The sequence below is a fragment of the Hordeum vulgare genome, chromosome 5H (assembly GCF_904849725.1).
Source record: "Hordeum vulgare subsp. vulgare chromosome 5H, MorexV3_pseudomolecules_assembly, whole genome shotgun sequence".
Classification (NCBI taxonomy): Eukaryota; Viridiplantae; Streptophyta; class Magnoliopsida; order Poales; family Poaceae; genus Hordeum; species Hordeum vulgare.
This window is the reverse complement of record NC_058522.1, coordinates 80466284-80485359: the sequence shown is the minus strand read 5'-3', so window position 1 is coordinate 80485359 and position 19076 is coordinate 80466284.

Below are 19076 nucleotides of genomic sequence, written 5' to 3'. Positions count from 1 at the left end.
GCTCAACTCTTGGGCATCGCACGAATCCTTAAAACCACAAGTCTACTCCGTAATAATCCAAGTCTAGTTCGGATCTCATCCGACCAGTGTCCTCGGATCCGACCTCCTAGGTTCCTTTCCTTAAGCGCACGACCCCTTAGGTTCAATCGTCTTGGTTGCCGGTTAGATCACCTCCAACCTGCTCGGCTGGTAGGAGCGTGTAGTAAAGTGTAGAGACCACCAACTAGACAATGAAGCTAGTTTGGTGAACATGTACATGTCACACTTATGTTCCCGTTGCCACACGATATATGTTGTCAGGCTCAAGGTGACATGTTCATCCTTGTTGCATCCCAACCTCTTTCTCGTTCTAGTGAATCCGACCAACATCTCGGATTATATTAATCTCATAATCCTCATCGCATGTCCATGCTTAACTAGGTTGCAACACACGAGGGCCCCAGAGTATATCTCTCCTGGTCGGCGGGGAAAATCCCATCTTGCTCGAACATGACTTGCAGCATGCGTTTGGACAAGCCCAAAACCTACCTTTATAACTACCCAGCTTTAGAGTAGCATTTGGTCGACCAAAGCAAGCCTGTCACCAGCACGAGTGCATGAGCTAGCTCAGGTCGTAGGACACAGAACATATGTTGCACTGGAGACTCAAAGATGACCTTATCTCACCGCATCTCATAGGTGGGTCGGTCCAAACTCATATCCTATCAAACTCAAGACCATTTACCAGTATTAAACCTTAGATCCAATCAGGTCCATGATATAAGTGCATCTAGAGCCACCCCTTTTAGGTTTTGGAGTACTGAAGACATACATGGTTGAGGGAGTAATGTGTTTGTTAGAGTTCATAGGTTAACATAGATGGAAGTCCCTGGAGATTTGGTTTAACCATCAAAGACAACCCCTAAAAATGTATGAAACCATTGGTGGTATGCAAAGATAATTGCTTGAATATAATGAATGACAAAGTCAAAGTCTTTTGGTTGTTTTATTTATCGAAGTGAGAAGCTCACGTGATGCTCAACCCAAAAGACATATGTCTTTGAGTGATGATAATGGGAGGAAATCTCTTCTAGAGCTAGTTGAGTGAGCATTTCTTGTATCCCAAGTAATGTTTCTGTGTGAGTCTTTAAAATAGGATCGTCGGAACACGTGTAGGTTGTCCACTGACCTCGGGTCATTTCGAGCATATCATGTAGGGTTGCCTATTGGCTATAAATAGCCCACCCCTCCACCATAAGTTGGTGGCTGCTCAGACTTAGATACGGTCGTTGTCGTTTTGGAGCAACCCTCCTCAAAGACATTGAGAGAGAGTTGTACTGCAAGGATAAACCCAAACACCGAGAGCCATAGTGTTTCAGAGCACCAAAGTCTCTTTGTTCTGAGTGAACTGAAGACTTATTACACTTCAAGACTCTGATCTTCGAGACGATTAGGCACCGTGGTCTACAACATCCAAGAGTCATTGTGGAATGTTGGGTGACCAAGTTTGTACATTTTTCAAAAGTATATCGTGAAGACTTACCTGGGTGATTGGGCAAGGTCTAAGTGACCTTGGATCAAGGGGAACAAGGTGAAGACGAGGTCTTCTAAGGTGAATATCAGCCTCCCCAACCAAACGTACAGTTGTCACAACAACTAGAACTGGTCCAACAAATCCCAAGTCTTCGTCAAGCAACCGGTTTCCTTTACTTACAATTGTGCACTATGAAGCTTTTGCTTGATTGCTCTAGTCTGAAGACATTAATCGAATACATTCATCTAATATGCATTTTTCGTCGTACTATTGTAGTTTATCTTCGATACACCTCTGTTTGTATGATGACTATGTTGCACATGTTTGAATGTCTTCATAACGTTGCATGCCATGGATAGACCTTTCATTGTTATCCATATTTGCTCCTGTTTCGTTTTCTCTCACTTAGAAGGCATTTACTACTTCGAAGCTTTTCATAAAAATCACCTATTCACCCCCTGTAGTCAATAACTAGCATTTTCAATTGGTACCAAAGCAAGGTACTCCCTTGTTCTATGTTTCGGCTTAACCACCTAGAGTTGTAGCTTTGTTGATTGCAGGGATAATCAAGATCTTCGTTGCATGCCCTATCTTCGATGGCACAGACTATCCCTACTAGAAGAATTAGATGCAAAGTCGTCTCCAATCCATTGACGATAACCTATCGTATGTTGTCATGGCTGGAATTCCCAAGGTTGGTGAAGGTGTCATTGCTGCTGATGTGAAGAGATTTGCTCAACTCGACTCAACCACCAAGAAAATTATTTGTGGTCATCTGACCAAAGGACATTATGGTTGTGTGAGTGCTCTGGACACTGTGAAGCAAATCTGGAATGCGTTTCCAAGGTCAATGAAGGTCTCTCGTCTTAGCGAGACTCGCGTGTTGATGTACTACACAACGTGTTCAACCGCTTCAAGAGGCTTGACAAAGAAAATGTATAGCTCACATTTGATCGACTCACACACATTTCAAATGAGATGAATGCTCTCAGCGCCACTGATATCACCAAACATGCAGTTGTGAAGAAGATAATTATATCTATTGATAGTTCCTTTGACACACTTTCTCTGATGATCCAAGAACGCCCCAACTTCAAGAAATTGGATCCCGCTGATATTATTGAGAGGTTGAACACCCATGAATTCCATCAAGCTGAGAAGAGGGAAATCTATGATTCCAGTTATGGTTGCTCTTGTGTCCTGAAAGCAATAACTGTATCTTCATCTGCAGAAGAATAATCTCAATGCAGTTCCGATGGTGCCGAAGACATTGGCAAAGAACTCACTTTGCTGGTGAGGACATTTCAGAAGTCTGCCAAGACCAAGCATTTTGGAAAATCTTCAAGGCGTGACTCCAAGAAGTGTGGAGAAACATCTTTGCATGACAACAAGAAGCAAAAATGTCACAAGTGCAAGAAAGTGGGTTGTCGGTGTCAAAATCGGTTGATCTCGAGTAGGGGGTCCAAATTCTGGATCTAGGGTCGATGTATAACAAGAGTCGAAGAAGACAGTGCTTTACCCAGGTTTGGGTCCTCTTGATGGAGGTAAAACCTACGTCCTGCTCTTGTTATTATTGAAGGGATAGTACAAATTACAGAGTTGATCTACTACGAGATTGGATGTTGTGGTCTAAACCCTAACCGTATGATCTTAATTTATCCTACAAACTAGAGCCCCTGGCTTATATAGATGCCAGGCGTACCGGGGTTTACACAAGGTCGGCTACAATAGGGAAGGAATATGATGATTACTACATCACCTTGGATTGTACATCAAGTCTTGAGAAGAGTCCATCTGGAGTCTGATACTTCCACTGATAGTCAAACAAGCCCGAGCGTCCGACCCATGAGAATAGGTAGAAAACTCAAGGACCCCCTAGTCACGGACTCCCTCAGTAGACCCAGAACTAACCTCCAACGCTACAGTCTCGTTTCTTTGGTCTTGGCTAGTGAGGCGAGTTCCGCATTATCTTTTGTTGATCCTCTTTCACATTGTTAATTCATTTGTGACTGATGAAACATCACAGGGCCCACAAAGAATGAATATTTTATTTTCACGGAGTTAACCACGTCCTTGGTTCCCGCACGCCAATGTAAATAAGTGGTTGTTTCCCAAAGAAAATAAGTTACACATCATATAAGCCATGCGTGCCCCCGAGCAATGCTCCCCACCCCTTCCAACACGTCGAGAAGAGCACCACGAAAACAAAGATATGGAGACTACCCTAGGATCCTCCTCGCACCCTCATGGATCTCTCCAAGGAGATTGGGCGAGTTTCTCAGTCTCGCGCCGCGGTATGCGCGTGCTTGAGGTGCAAGAGTATTTGCCCGACTCAGATCTGGCACCCTCCCGCCCCGGGCTGACCTCTGTTAACTGTGAAGCCTTTGCGGAGAGATTTGCTACGCCCAAAACGTCCGAGAGGGTATGCTTCGTTCCCTTCCTCTTACGAGGCCCGGGCTTCCCTATTCATCCCTTTCTATGGGGCCTATTGGAGTATTATGGGATCCAACTTCGTCACCTTCCCCCGGATCCATTCTCCACATCGCGGGGTTTCTCGCTCCTTGCGACATATTCCTCGGTTGTGAAGCCCATTTTGAATTGGGGAAGAATTTTTTTCTACCTCGTCCCCCGAACTGAGGGTGGGACTATTTATGAAATTGGAGGAGCCGAAGTAAGGCCCATAGTTGGGACTGGGTATCCAGAAGGTACCTCGACGGCAGCTCCGGGAGAGTGGAACTCAAAATGGTTCTACATTGTAGATGTGCCTTGGTTTGACCCCATCCGAAGGGGTGTGCCCAAATTCTCAACCGCTCCTCTTAAGAAGCGGTTCAACTGGTGTCCAAGAAGCATGTATAAAGAAGAGGGCCTGGAGGTGAGATAGTTGGTTGCCAAGGTAAAGCTACTGACACACTACCGGGTTACCATGATTGACGTCATGGCTGATGCCATAAGGAAGTGTGTTCAACCTCTCCAACAAAGATCCCATCCGCTTTGGAAATTCAACGGTTCGGGTGACGCCACTCGATACAAGCAGGAAGGTTCGGCGGATCCGACAGCTTTGGCTGCCGAATTGGCCAATCTTTATGAAGGAGAAAAGGAAGATTTTATCGGTTACAACCACAAACCCATCGAATGGGTTAGTATAGTTCAATTCCCCTAATTCGAATTCTTATAACATCTTTGGTCTAACTAAATCCCTAAATTTTGTTCAAATAGGAATGGACGCGTGTGGTAGAAAAATTAGCTCCCTACTCCTCAGCTAGAGAACTATGCCAAGGATGATGACGCTGGATTCCATGATGATCCGGATACATCGATTATATTTGAAAATAGGTTCTTTTATCCGACGTGTATAAATGACCCTGATGTCACCCTTATTGTTGACTATCCGAATGTACCCCCTTTGTCGAACAATGAGAAAAATAACAATTTGCCTTCCTGAAAAGGTCGCACGACTGTCACAACGCCCCCTCCTGCTACAACGGATCATTGTTTCATGTGCAGAACACCTATTACTATAGGGTATGCCGAACCCGCACAAAATAATGGTCCGTCCTCTAAACATGGAGTGTCTACAGGGACCACTCCAACTACACCCCCTCCAAGAGGTATAAATTTTAGAATAATCGTTGCTTTTCCAATAAATGACAAGTATTTACACACATCGTTGTATTCGACAGGAACCGAATACAACCACCCCCTCGATGGTGGTGGACAATGCGAAAGTTCCTCTTGTAGGTTAGTCCATCGAGGAATATGATGATATTTCGGTTACCAACTCCAAAGTGGAGAGTGTAATGAACCATCATCGGTGGTAAGAATACTTGCACTGTCCTGAATTTACCGAACACGAGTTTAATGCCTTGAGTTCGATTCAGGAGCACCTCATAGCCGCCCGAGCAGGACATGAATGAGTAGCAAGTGATACGTCTCCATCATATCTACTTTTCCAAACTATTTTTCCCTTGTTTTGGACTCTAATTTTCATGATTTGAATGGAGCTAACCCGGACTAACGCTGTTTTCAGCAGAATTGCCATGGTGTTGTTTTTGCGCAGAAATAAAAGTTCTCGGAATGACCTGGAAATTTACGAGGATTTTTTGTGGAATATATCAAAAATACTGGTGCAAGAATCAACCAAAGGCATGGAGCGAGGAGCACACAAGCCGAAGAGGCGCCCCCCTGGCCGCGCCTAGCAGGCTTGTGGGGCCCTCGGGGCTCTGCGGCCTCCAACTCCAGCTCTGTTTAGTCCCTTTCGTCCAGAAAAAAATTAAGGAGAAGAGTTCATCGCGTTTTACGATACGGAGGCGCCGCCACCACCTGTTCTTCCTCTGGAGGGCAGATCTGGAGTCCGTTCTGGGCTCCGGAGAGGGGAGATCATCGCCATCGTTATCACCAACCTTCCTTCATCGCCAATTCCATGATGCTCTTCATCGTTCGTGAGTAAACTTATTGTAGGCTTGTTGGACGGTGATGTGTTGTATGAGATCTATCATGTAATCGAGTTAGTTTTGATGGGGATTGATCCCTAGTATCCACTATGTTCTGAGATTGATGTTGCTACTACTTTGCCAGGCTTAATGCTTGTCACTAGGGCCCGAGTGCCATGATTTCATATCTAAACCTCTTATGTTCTCGTCAATATATGTGTGTTCTTGATCCTATCTTGCAAGTTGTAGTCACCTACTATGTGTTATGACCCGGCAACCCCGGAGTGACAATAGCCGGAACCACTCCCGGAGATGACCATAGTATGAGGAGTTCATGTATTCCCTAAGTGCTAATGCTTTGCTCCAGTTCTCTATTAAAAGGAGAACCTTAATATCCCGTAGTTTCTATTAGGACCTCGCTGCCACGGGAGGGATGGACAATAGATGTCATGCAAGTTCTTTTCATAAGCACGTATGACTATATACGGAATACATGCCTACATTACATTGACGAACTGGAGCTAGTTACATACCTCCCCATGTTATAACTATTAAATGATGAATGTCATCCGGCATAATTATCCATCACCTATCCAATGCCTACGAGTTTTTTCCTACTGGGCCTTGCTACGTTACTTTGCCGCTACTGTTGTCGCTGCTGCTACTGTTACCGCTACTGTTGTCACTGCTGCTACTGTTACCATTGCTACTGTTGCTATCACACTACTTTGCTATTGAAACTTTGCTGCAGATACTAAGTCTTTTAGGTGTGGTTGAATTGACAACTCAACTGCTAATACTCGAGAATATTCTTTGGCTTCCCCTTGTGTCGAATCAACAAATTTGGGTTGAATACTCTACCCTCGAAAACTGTTGCTATCCGCTATACTTGTGGGTTATCAAGACTATTTTCTAGCGCCGTTGCCGGGGAGGCATAGCTCTATTCTGTGAGTCACTTGGGATTTACGTCTGTTGATCACTATGAGGAATCTTAAAGATCCAAAAACTAAAGTCTTGCCCTCAGCTACGAGGTCAGGTAAGGAACTGCAATCTAGCTCTGCAATTTATTCACCTTCAGTTATGATTAAGTTTGCGACACCACCTCGTGCTAGAAATTTTGATATGTCGCATGTGCTTGATGATACTACTTCTGCTATCGATGATGCTTGTGATGATGCTTCGCTTGATATGGCTTTGCCACTAGGTGCATTCCTTAATGCACAAATAGCTAGAGTTGCTGCTGAATGTGATGATACTTCTGAGACTGCTGAAATTACTGAAGTAGAACCTGCTGTTTCACCTATTAGAACTAGCTCTTCTAGATATGAATTACCTGATATACCTGAGGGTTATGTTATGGAGGGAGAGATCACTGAGGACTTTCTTGCTTGTAAGGATAGCTATGCTCTTGAGAAATTACTGCGCAAGTGGAAAGAAAAATCTGTGAACGCTAGGATGAAATACGACCCGAAGTTTGCTACTTCGCCTATCTTTGTGACCGATAAGGATTATGAATTCTCTGTCGATCCTGAGTTAATCACTCTGGTCGAATCTGATCCTTTTCATGGCTATGAGTCTGAAACGGTTGTAGCACATCTTCCTAAGTTGCACGATATAGCCACCCTATTCACGAGTGAGGAAAAGATCCGCCACTACTGTATCCTTTCTCGCTAAAGGATGATGCTAAGACTTGGTTCACTTTTCCTGCTCCTGGTTGTGTGCGTAGTCCCCAGGATATGATCTACTACTTCTCTGAGAAATATTTTCCTGCCCATAAGAAACGAGCTGCCTTGCAGGAAATATATAACTTTGTGCAAGTTGAAGAAGAGAGTCTCCCACAAGTTTGGGGGAGGCTTGTCCAGCTGCTCAATGCTTTGCCTGATCACCCTCTCAAGAAGAATGAAATACTTGATATCTTCTATAATGGACTAACCGATGCTTCTAGGGACCACCTAGATTGTTGTGTCGGTTGTGTTTTCAAGGAACGAACTGTGGAACAAGCTGAGATTCTATTGAATAATATATTATGCAATGAGAATGCTTGGACTATTCCCGAACCACCTCTGAAGCCAAGTCCGAAGAAAAGAGGTATCCTATTCCTCAGTCCTGAAGATATGCAAGAAGCTAAGAAATCTATGAAAGAGAAAGGCATTAAATCTGAAGATGTAAAAAATCTACCACCTATCAAAGAGATCCATGGTCTTGATAACCCGACACAGGTAGTAGAGGTAAATTCTCTTCGTAGATTCAATGAGAGTGATATTCCTTTTGATAAACCTGCTAGCTTATGCTTAGATAAAATTGATAACTTTGTTGCCAAACAACAAAGTTTCAATGACTATGTTAGCAGACAATTGGAAAAAAATGCTCGCATGCTTAGTCATTTAAGTGCTTGTGTGGATAGAAATGTCAATGACCTTAAGCTTTTGAGTAAACATGCCTGTATGGTCACCACTCAGGTAGAACAAGTACTTAAAGCTCAAAATGACTTGCTCAATGAGTTCAATGACAATTCTGTTAGAGTCGTCACTAGAGGCGGTAGGATGACCCACGAACCTTTGTATCCTGAGGTTCATCCTAAGAGAACTGAACAAGATTCTCAAGGAGTTAGCACTAATGCACCTAATCATCCTAGGAAGAAAAAGAAAGATGATAGGAACTTGCATGCTAGCAACCCTGTTGCTGTTACACCCGAGAATCCAAACGATGTCTCTCTTTCTGATGCTGAAACACAATATGGTGATGAACACGAGCCTAGTGATAATATCGATAGTGGTGTTCATGATGATGCTCAACCTAGCAATGATAAGGATGTGGAGATTGAACCAGCTGATCTTGATAACCCACAACCTAAGAATGGGAGATATGATAAGAACGATTTCATTCCTAGGAAGCATGGTAAAGAAAGAGAACCATGGGTTCAGAAACCCATGCCCTTTCGTCCCAAACCATCCAAGAAAAAGGATGATGAGGATTTTGAGCAATTTGTTGAAATGATTAGACCTGTCTTTCTGCAAATGCATTTGAGAGATATGCTCAAAATGTCTCTGTATGCTAAGTACATGAAGGATATTGTGAATAATAAGAGGAGGATACCTGAGGTTGAGATTTCCACCATGCTCGCTAATTACACCTTCAAGGGTGGAACTCCTAAGAAACTAGGTGATCTCGGAGTGCCCACTATACCTTGCTCCATTAAAGGAAACTACGTTAGAACTGCTTTATGCGATCTTGAGGCTGGTGTTAGTGTTATGCCTCTCTCTCTCTTTACCGTAGACTTGAATTGGATAAGTTGACACCCACTGAAATCTCCTTGCAAATGGCCGACAAATCAACTTCTTTCCCTATCAGCATTTGCCAGGAAGTGCCTGTTATGGTTGCTAACGTTACTATCTTAACAGACTTCATCGATTCTTATTGGGAGCTTTGAATGCCCTATACCTACTATTAAGATGAAGTATGATTTGCTTGTTGGGGATATGCACATCCCAATTGAGGTAACCTAGTGATTATTCGAAAATTCTCATGTTTTTTATGCGATTCGAAAAAGTATGTCAAGGAGACTTGATCAACCTCATTGACAGATTTCTTTTGATGACCATGAGATGGATGAATCTAGGAGTCACAACCCTCTGTTCCAAACCTTTACCTTCGGTTGCTTAGAAGAAAAATGATAGATTTAGCTTTAGTTTTTTTGGTTTTCTACTTCTTGCGTCCCGTAGAAAAGTGTCCCAAAAATAAAATTTCTTCAAATGCCTTGAAAATTAAGTATGATTTTTTCTGGATTTTTTGAAAAATTCAGAGATGGAGAGCTAGTCAGGGGGATGCACTAGTGGGCCACAAGCCCAGGAGGCGCACGCACCCCCTGGCCGAGCCTACCAGGCTTGTGGGGCCCACGTGGTCCCCTCCACTTATTCCAGCTCCCATCTCCTTCTCCTACCTCGAGAAAAATTCATTCTACAGCTCAAACCCGTGTTCTTGCTCTTCTTGCTGCGATTTTCGATCTCCTTGTGCAAAGCCCCATTCACCAAACTGTTTTGGGGGAGTTGTTCCTTGGTATGTGACTCCTCCATTGGTCCAATTAGTTTTTTCTCTAGTGCCTTGTTTGTTGCGTATTTTTGCTGCCTTGGTGACCCTGTTCTTGAGCTTTGCATGCTTATTTTAGCTGGTCCCAAGTAGTTTTGATGCATGATATGGCCTCTAGGCACTTGTAGGAGTAGTTGCTATGAGTTTCGTTGAGCCTTGTTCACTTTTCCTTTGAGTCACTAAAAATTTAAGAAAAGGAAGATGTTCAGGAGAAACTATCATGGTGGTTCCTTAAGCAAGAAGGGTCCCCGTCTCTTGATTCGGGAGCCCGATCCTTACCAACCGAGGAACGCACGGGTACAACCATGTGAATGGCCTTCTGATGAATTCAAGATTGATGCAGGTTTCAAAGACGAGTCTGATACATTTGTTCACAACGCCGGGCTCGAAGAATTCCTCTCCGTTAAATGTGAACAGTATACTACTCTCACTGCCTCTTTTGTTCGTAGATTCAAATTTTCAGTTTTCCGTGACACATCCATACTCTTTGATCTGTATGACAAATCGTATACCATGGATTTAGAGGATTTCAATAGAATTTGCAAGATACCTGATTGAGGTAGTCTCAATGATCCTCCTAAGTCTTCGGTGATTGATTTTATCTCTAGTATAACTGTCGGAGAAACTAGAGATATTATGCAAGCTACCATGGGGAGCATTCATTTTCCTGCCTTGCATTACTTTGCCCTCTTCATAGGTAGATGCATTAATGGCAAGATTGAGCATTGTCACCTCTGCGCACCCGACCTTAGTATTCTTAAGAGCGCAGTAACGTGTGATAGAAGTTTCAACATGGGAGCTATAATCGCGAGGAGGCTAAAGAATAATGCTAATGAAGGGGATTTATTTGGTGGGATCTATGCCACTCGCATAGCAAATTTTCTTGGAGTACCCCTCCGTGAAGGAGATCCCCCGCTCCATACAGCTTTCCTTGATCGCGCCGCTTTGACACGCTATCAGTTCCTTGAGAGGGATAATGCATCCCTCCTATACCGGTTAATATTTAACCGAGAGTGTGTTTTCCATATTACCCTTCCTGCTCCTGCCTTCTTTGACTTTCAGGTAAAACAGAGATATTACATAACCAGGGAGAGGCAGAGGAGTATGAGAGGGAGGCAAAGGTTGCTAGCCTCCGTAAAGCAGCTATTCAGGCGGTAGCTGCCGCGCTCTCGTACAACCCCCATTATGATTTTGGATATCGCCCGGACCAGCCATGGGAGTAGACCAACTTAGGCCAAAAGCCTAAGCTTGGGGGAGTACGTGTTTCTCACCGACTTTATATTCTTGCTCACACATTCACTTTGATAGTCGGTGTTCACACCTTGCCACTGTATCATCCATGCTAGTTTGTTTCTTTTTCTCGCTTTCTTCTCGTGTGTTTGTCTAGTTTGAGAAAACCCAAAAATATTTCTCATTCTTCTTTTGCTTGTTGGGAGCTTTCTCGTGTAAATAGACTTCTTTTTCTTTGGGTCAAGGTAGAAGATCATGGTTACAATGATTGGTGGCTCTCGCATGAATATATATTTATCTGTCACAGAGCCATATTACTTTGTCTTCTTGTAGCGACCCGATTTTTTTTTTACTGTTTTGTTTTTTTTTCTTTTCTTTTTTTGGCTGCTCTTAGTTTGTTTTTCAAAAAAAAAGGAAAACCTGCCAGGCCGAGCCAAGTGGCTCAGCCCAGCCGCCACCAAGGGCTCCCTTGCCCACGTCAAACCTGCATGCACGCATGCCAGCATGCAAGCTTGCATGCAACCACCACCTCCCTTATTCTCTCTCTCCCCAGGTATTTCTCTCCTCTCTCTCCTTCCTTATTTCTCTCTTTCTTTTCTCTCCCCACGTCTCCTCTCTATTCTCTCTCTTCTCCCTTATTTTCTTTCCTCTATCTCCCCGTTTCCTTCTTCTCCTTCCTCCCTCTCTTTCCTATTTTCTTTTCCCAGTCACCAAACCGAGCCAGGAACCAGCGGGTTCCTTCCACCCCGTGCTCTCTCCCCTGCTCCTCCCTTATTCTCTCCACCGCCTCCCTCCTCTCCTGCCCAAGCCCCCACGTCACTTTCCTACCTCTCCTCTCCTCTCTTTCCTTCTCTGCACAAGCACCGAACCGAGCCTTCTCCCAGCGATTTCTTTCCCAAGTACTCCCTCCCCTTCCATAGCTGCCACCTCCACCCAGCCTATATATACCCCCACCCCCGAGCCACCCCTTCCCCAACCCTAGCCGCCGCCGCCTCCACGAGCCGCCGCCGCCACAAGCCTCGCCGGAGCAGCAGCAGCCCGAGGCTGCGCCACCCTCGGCCTCGCCTGGGAGCAGCCCCGTCGAGCCCCGCCGTCTCCACCGCCGCCTTCCCCCGCGGAGGAGGAACCTCACCGCCGCCGCCCGACGCCCCACCGCCCGGAGCTACCCCTCCCCCTCGCCGGCCAACTCCCTCTTACACGGTGCAACACCTCCAGCTACAGGTAGCTAACTCCCTCTCTCTCTATTTGCATGCAACCCCTCCTAGCCATTAGATCCCATGCAATGGCTAGGATTAGATCATCTATACCCTTTCGGTTTAGTCCAGAAAACCAACGGTTCTTTTGTTCACTTAAGATTTAGCCAGTGGTTTTGCTAGCCATAGGACGTTTGCTCCAAACCAAGAAACACACAGCCACTACAGCCAGTAGAAACTTCCCACGTGTGCCTCTCATTAGCACTAGCAGTTTTGTAACTTTCTGCCCAGATTTCGAAAACAGAAACTTTCAATCTTGTTTTGATCACAACTTTTTATCCCTACGTCCAATTACATTGATTCTTTTTCCAGTAGCTCACAAATTTCCTGTAGTTTTTAAAAACATATAATTTGTCTGTGTTTGAAATTTTTAAATATAAGTTAGAGCATATTTAGTTTAAACACTGTTTTGCCTATTACAGGAGTTTGAAAAATGATATTGAGTTGATTCTTTTTGCTACTGTTTTCTAGTGATAAAATATTACTGTGGTAGAATTTTCAGAATTTTTAAAATATTTTTTCTGGTGTTTTCAACAGAAACAAGTTTCTGCCCTACCGGCGCGCGATAAATTCTTTTGCGTAGTCTTTTGCAAATCTTTGCATGTGATGTTATTTCTACTTGTGGCATGATTGAATTGCTTATGGTGTGCTTTGTGTTTGTATCGGTAGATCATCCGGAGTGCGAAGCGTGTTACTTAGAGACGCTCGAGCAGGACAACTATCATCAAGGCAAGTCATCTTTGATCATGTTATTTTTACCTGTGTTTTCAATGCATAGTAGATCACCTTCTTTGCCCTATTTGCATGCTGCCTAGGTACTTGGAAACTTTAGTCATAGGTGTAGTATCATGTGGTAGGAACACCAACACCCCGATACTTGGCCCCGGGACGACAATGTTATATATGATATGCTCTAGTAGACGGGTTATTGGTTGAGTGTATTCCACGAGTGATGCGAGGTTGATATAATAACCAAGACCGGACTAAGACAAGATTTTCAAGACCTCGGACGCAATGCAACACTGGGTGAAGGACGGTTGACCGGCTCCCTGGAAAACCCAGTGGATGCCCGAGATGCTGGAGAGGCCATGTCATCCTGCGGAAAGCTTCACCCAGGCTCAAAGGGACGGACGGAGACTTCAAGACTCAAGGCTTACCTGCACAGCCACAAGTCATTATGGGCTCTGGCTTGGTTGGACAACGCGGCGACTCTGGACAGGCGGTGCTAGCAGATGTAGACGAACGGTAGGAATGGATGGGCACCGACAGGGATTCAGAGGGACCCGTTGAAAGACCATGTTTTGATCATCCGGTCTTCAAACACCCTGAAGTGCGAGGACAAACCCGGAGGCGATCAAATCTTGTGGGGAACGTGTGCAAAATTCTGCAGAGTACTCAACCTAATCGATTAGCCGTGTCCACGGTCATGGACAACTTGAGCCGAAGGCATTGAATTTCCCCTGAACTCTCGACACAACTTAATAATGATGTGGGTGTTAACAACTATTCGGGTACGAGAACTGGTTGGCGGAACCATCTCGTTAACAACAAACATTGTAGTAATATTTTTGCTTTCAACCCCTTTTGTTGTAGGAGAAAACTGGCTTTATGCACAAACTTAGCTCCACCTGCCAAATATGCATGTAGAGATAGTTGATTATTATTTTACCCCCCTCTCTTGATGATTTGCCAGCATATTCAATATGCTGACCTACACGGCTGCAACGTATCATGTTGCAGAGTACTTTTCCGACCAGGAGTGAGGCTACGGTTCTACGCTCAGCGACATGCCCTTGGAGTCGGATGGACTCGCCTACCTGATGCTTCCGCTTAGTCTTCGTTAGATAATCTCATGAGTTGGCCTTCAGCCACTTTATTGTACTCCTTTATTGTAATAAAGTACTCTTTATGAGATTTCGATTAATAAAGCTATGTGATTGCACTCTTGAATATATACATTATGTACTGTGTGTGTACCAGCATGATCTTGGGATGGTACAGAAAACACCAGAGGCTTGACTCGTTGAGTCGGGTCGCTACACTTCTCCTTTGTGTTTGCTTGCAGATTCTAGCGTAGTCCAATGCACGAACAATCTTATTATTGTTCACATCATTCGGCCGTGCAAGTGAAAGGCAATAATGACGATATATGATGAAGTGACTGAGCCTGGAAAAGCGGGTATGAACTCGATCTATTTAGTTTTTGTAAATATGACTAGCTCATCGATCCTAATTCATCTTTGTTATGAGAGAAACATGTTTGCAAATGACAACTTAGAGATCATAGTTTCTGATGCCATGCTTATTTAGCTAGGAGCTTATAATGGTTTGTCTTGGATGCCAACATGAATTTCAAGATCATTATGATGTAGTACGATAAGATGGTATCCTCCTTTGAATGATTCAAGTGGCTTGACTTGGCGCATGTTTACGCATGTAGTTGAAACAAAATCAACATAGCCTCTATGATATTCATGTTTATGGTGATTTATGTCCTACTCATGCTTGCACTCAATTTTGGTTAATCTCAATGCATATTGATGACTGTTGTCACTCTCTAGTTGGTCGCTTCCCAGTCTTTTGCTAGCCTTCACTTGTACTAAGCGGGAATGCTGCTTGTGCATCCACTTCCATAAACCCAAAGTTGATCCATATGAGTCCACTATACCTACCTATATGCGGTATCTACCTGTCGTTCCAAGTAAATTTGCATGTGCCACTCTCTAAACCTTCAAGTAATAATCTGTTTTGCATGGCCGAATCGCTCATGTGGTGACAAGGGGCAATCAATATCTTCCATGCTAGGCATGTTATCCTCGATACGTGTTTATTCACTATCATTCACGAGAAAGGGGCCGGTAATTGGAATGCCCAGTTCCATGCTCAAATCGAAAAGATAATTGCAAACAAAACTCCCCCTGGATTGTTGTTGGTATGGACGGCACCCGAGTATTCGGCTAGCCATGGAGTGTGATTGATCTGTGGTGGGGGAGTCAAAACTTTACTTTTCTGTTTAGGAACCGCCTATAGTACGTGTAGCATGGAAGATGGTGAAAACTCTTGGTCATTGTGTTGACAATGAAATCATGCCACCCAAAATTATTTATCTCTGTTTTAAAAGCTTGAGGTCTGGCACCTCTGCAAATCAATGCTTCCCTCTGCGAAGGGCCTATCTATTTATGTTTCCGTTGAGTCATCCTCTTCTTATAGAGCACCAATTAGAGAGCACCTCCGTCATTTTTATGTTTTGCATTTAATTGTTATTGAGTATGACTGTGACTGGATCTTCTTTGCCATGAATTACAATGTTCAGTCAGCCCTTGGTCTTTGAAGGTGCTCTGCATTTATGTTTTGCGGTCTCAGAAAGAGCTAGCGAGATACCACATGTTCATATTGTGTTATGATTGTTTTGATTGAAGTTTTTACGTTTGAAACTCATTATTATTGCTCGCTAGTTGATTATGCCATTGATATGAGTTCATCTTGAGACCTAAATGTCATTGCTTATGTGGTTAGCTTATTATCTTGCTGAAAATATGAATATGAGTTAGACATAATTACAGCAACAAGATCAAACAGAGTTCGTAAAAGTTTTTCTTTTGTCTCTTTCAGTTTGTCAACTGAATTTCTTGAGGACAAGCAAGGCTTTAAGCTTGGGGCGTTGATACGTCTCCATCGTATCTACTTTTCCAAACTCTTTTGCCCTTGTTTTCGACTCTAATTTGCATGATTTGAATGGAACTAACCCGGACTAACGCTGCTTTCAGCAGAATTGCCATGGTGTTGTTTTTGCGCAGATATAAAAGTTCTCGGAATGACCTGGAAATTTACAAGCATTTTTTGTGGAACATATTAAAAATACTGGCGCGAAAATCAACCGGAGGCTTGGAGCGAGGAGCCCACAAGCCCAGGAGGCGCGGGGCCCCCCTGGCCGCGCCTAGCAGGCTTGTGGGGCCCTCGGGGCTCCTTTGCCTCCAATTCCAGCTCTATTTAGTCCCTTTCGTCCAGAAAAAAAGCACGGAGAAGAGTTCATCGCGTTTTACGATACGGAGGCGCCGCCACCACCTATTCTTCCTCTGGAGGGCAGATCTAGAGTCCGTTCTGGGCTTCCGGGAGGGGAGATCGTCGCCATCGTCATCACCAACCTTCCTTCATCACCAATTCCATGATGCTCTTCATCGTTCGTGAGTAATCTCATCGTAGGCTTGCTGGACGGTAATGGCTTGGATGAGATCTATCATGTAATCGAGTTAGTTTTTATGGGGATTGATCCCTAGTATCCACTATGTTCTGAGATTGATGTTGCTACTACTTTGCCATGCTTAAAGATTGTCACTAGGGCCCGAGTGCCATGATTTCAGATCTGAACCTATTATGTTCTCGTCAATATATGTGTGTTCTTGATCCTATCTTGCATGTTGTAGTCACCTACTATGTGTTATGACCTGGCAACCCCGGAGTGATAATAGCCGGAACCACTCCCGGAGATGACCATAGTATGAGGAGCTCATATATTCACTAAGTGCTAATGCTTTCTTCCGGTTGTCTATTAAAAGGAGAACCTTAATATCCTGTAGTTTCCATTAGGACCCCGCTGCCACGGGAGGGATGGACAGTAGATGTCATGCAAGTTCTTTTCATAAGCACGTATGATTATATACAGAATACATGCCTACATTACATTGATGAACTGGAGCTAGTTACATATCTCCCCATGTTATAATTGTTGCATGATGAATGTCATCCGGCATAATTATCCATCACCGATCCAATGCCTACGAGTTTTTCCTACTTGTCCTTGTTATGTTACTTTGCCGCTACTGCTGTCACTGCTGCTACTGTTACCGCTACTGCTATCACTGCTTCTACTTTTTTACCATTGCTACTGTTGCTATCCCACTACTTTGCTACTGAAACTTTGCTGCAGATACTAAGTCTTTCAGGTGTGGTTGAATTGACAACTCAACTGCTAATACTCGAGAATATTCTTTGGCTTCCCCTTGTGTCGAATCAACAAATTTGGGTTGAATACTCTACCCTCGAAAACTGTTGCGATCCCCTATACTTGTGGGTTATTAGTCATCCGTATGTGAACGAGCCTTAAGGTATGTTTTCGAAAAAAAATCCATTACGTACAAATTGCCATCCACTAGCCACCCATCCTCGATAGGGCAACATGGTCGATCTGAGGGTCTAACCTTAACTATCGACATGCTATTTAGGCACTCAGGGACAAAAATAAGGAGTTGTCCGAGGAGATTGGGATGTACCGAACACAACTCGAGGATGTTAAAGCCAAATTAGAACAAGTGAAGAGTTCCACAAGACAAGCACATGGTAAGAGTTTTTGTTTCAAATCATATGCATAGTTGCCCTATTGTCCCTTTTTGAATGAACATATATTTTGTAGCATCTGAATCTATAGGTCAACAGCAAAAAGATCTGGAAATGGCCAAGGAATCACCGAGATATGTCGAATATCAGAATAACGCCAGCTGCAATTCCTTATTCTGATGTGTAAATGAAAATAAAAAGCTTTAGGTAGAAAAAACAAGGACATATAAGCCAAATTGAGAGTTTAAAGACTCAACTACGACAAATCACAAAACAAAACAAGAGATTGAAAGCTGGAATGTTTGGTAAGTAATATAACGAACTTTCTGAATATATAAATATGAGTTCTGATATTAAGCATAGATTCCATTCCTTTGGTATGGCACTCTTGATTGGGCGTCCTGAGGAAGAAGCCAATTCATTTAGTGGTGACCATCTAAAGGAACTGTCCATAAGTTATCGGAACATGCTAAAGTCATTATGGTCGAGCGAGAAGCCCCCGGAAAGGATGTCGGAACTGGCTGGGTGCTTTAAATGAGCTCGGAGCAGATTTGAATTGCGGAAGACATTGGCCTGCCAGAAGGTGCTCGGGAGGCGTGGTCGATGGTGAATACGAGGTTTATGAAGCTTAATCCTGAAGAACTGGCATGAGTCGGGCCGGCGGGGCCCGATGGTCACGAGGTACCTCTTCACCTGGTTTAGGACCAAGTAATTCCCGTTGCACGCTCGTTGCAACAAGATTGATGCGTGCATGTGATAATAAATAACTTAGATCAGTAGCCTGGTGTGTGATTTTATGTAACTAAGTTACTTTGTTCTCCGTATGGTGTATTAATACTATCTTAACTGACCATCCGCTTCTGCCTTCCTCGATAAACAACAAGAAGTGTTTCATACTATGTAACTTGTAAAATAGGTAAACAGTTCAGAGAATCAAACAATTCGGCCATGTGGTTCTAACATATAGATAATTGTCATGGAGTAATGTTATATTACTTTTTACTTAGTAAGAAACATCTTCCCGAGGAAATAGTTCCTTTATAGGTTCCTTTATCAGGGTTTTGTGAGCATCCATTGTGTATGGAGTTAGTGTATACTTGGGAATTTTAACCCTTGGTGCTAACCACGTAATTATTATTGCCTTCCTTTGCCACACCAATATTTCATTAAGAACCCTAGCTTTTGGATTGACCCATCAGAGGTACGTATCCAGATTACCCGGTCATAACA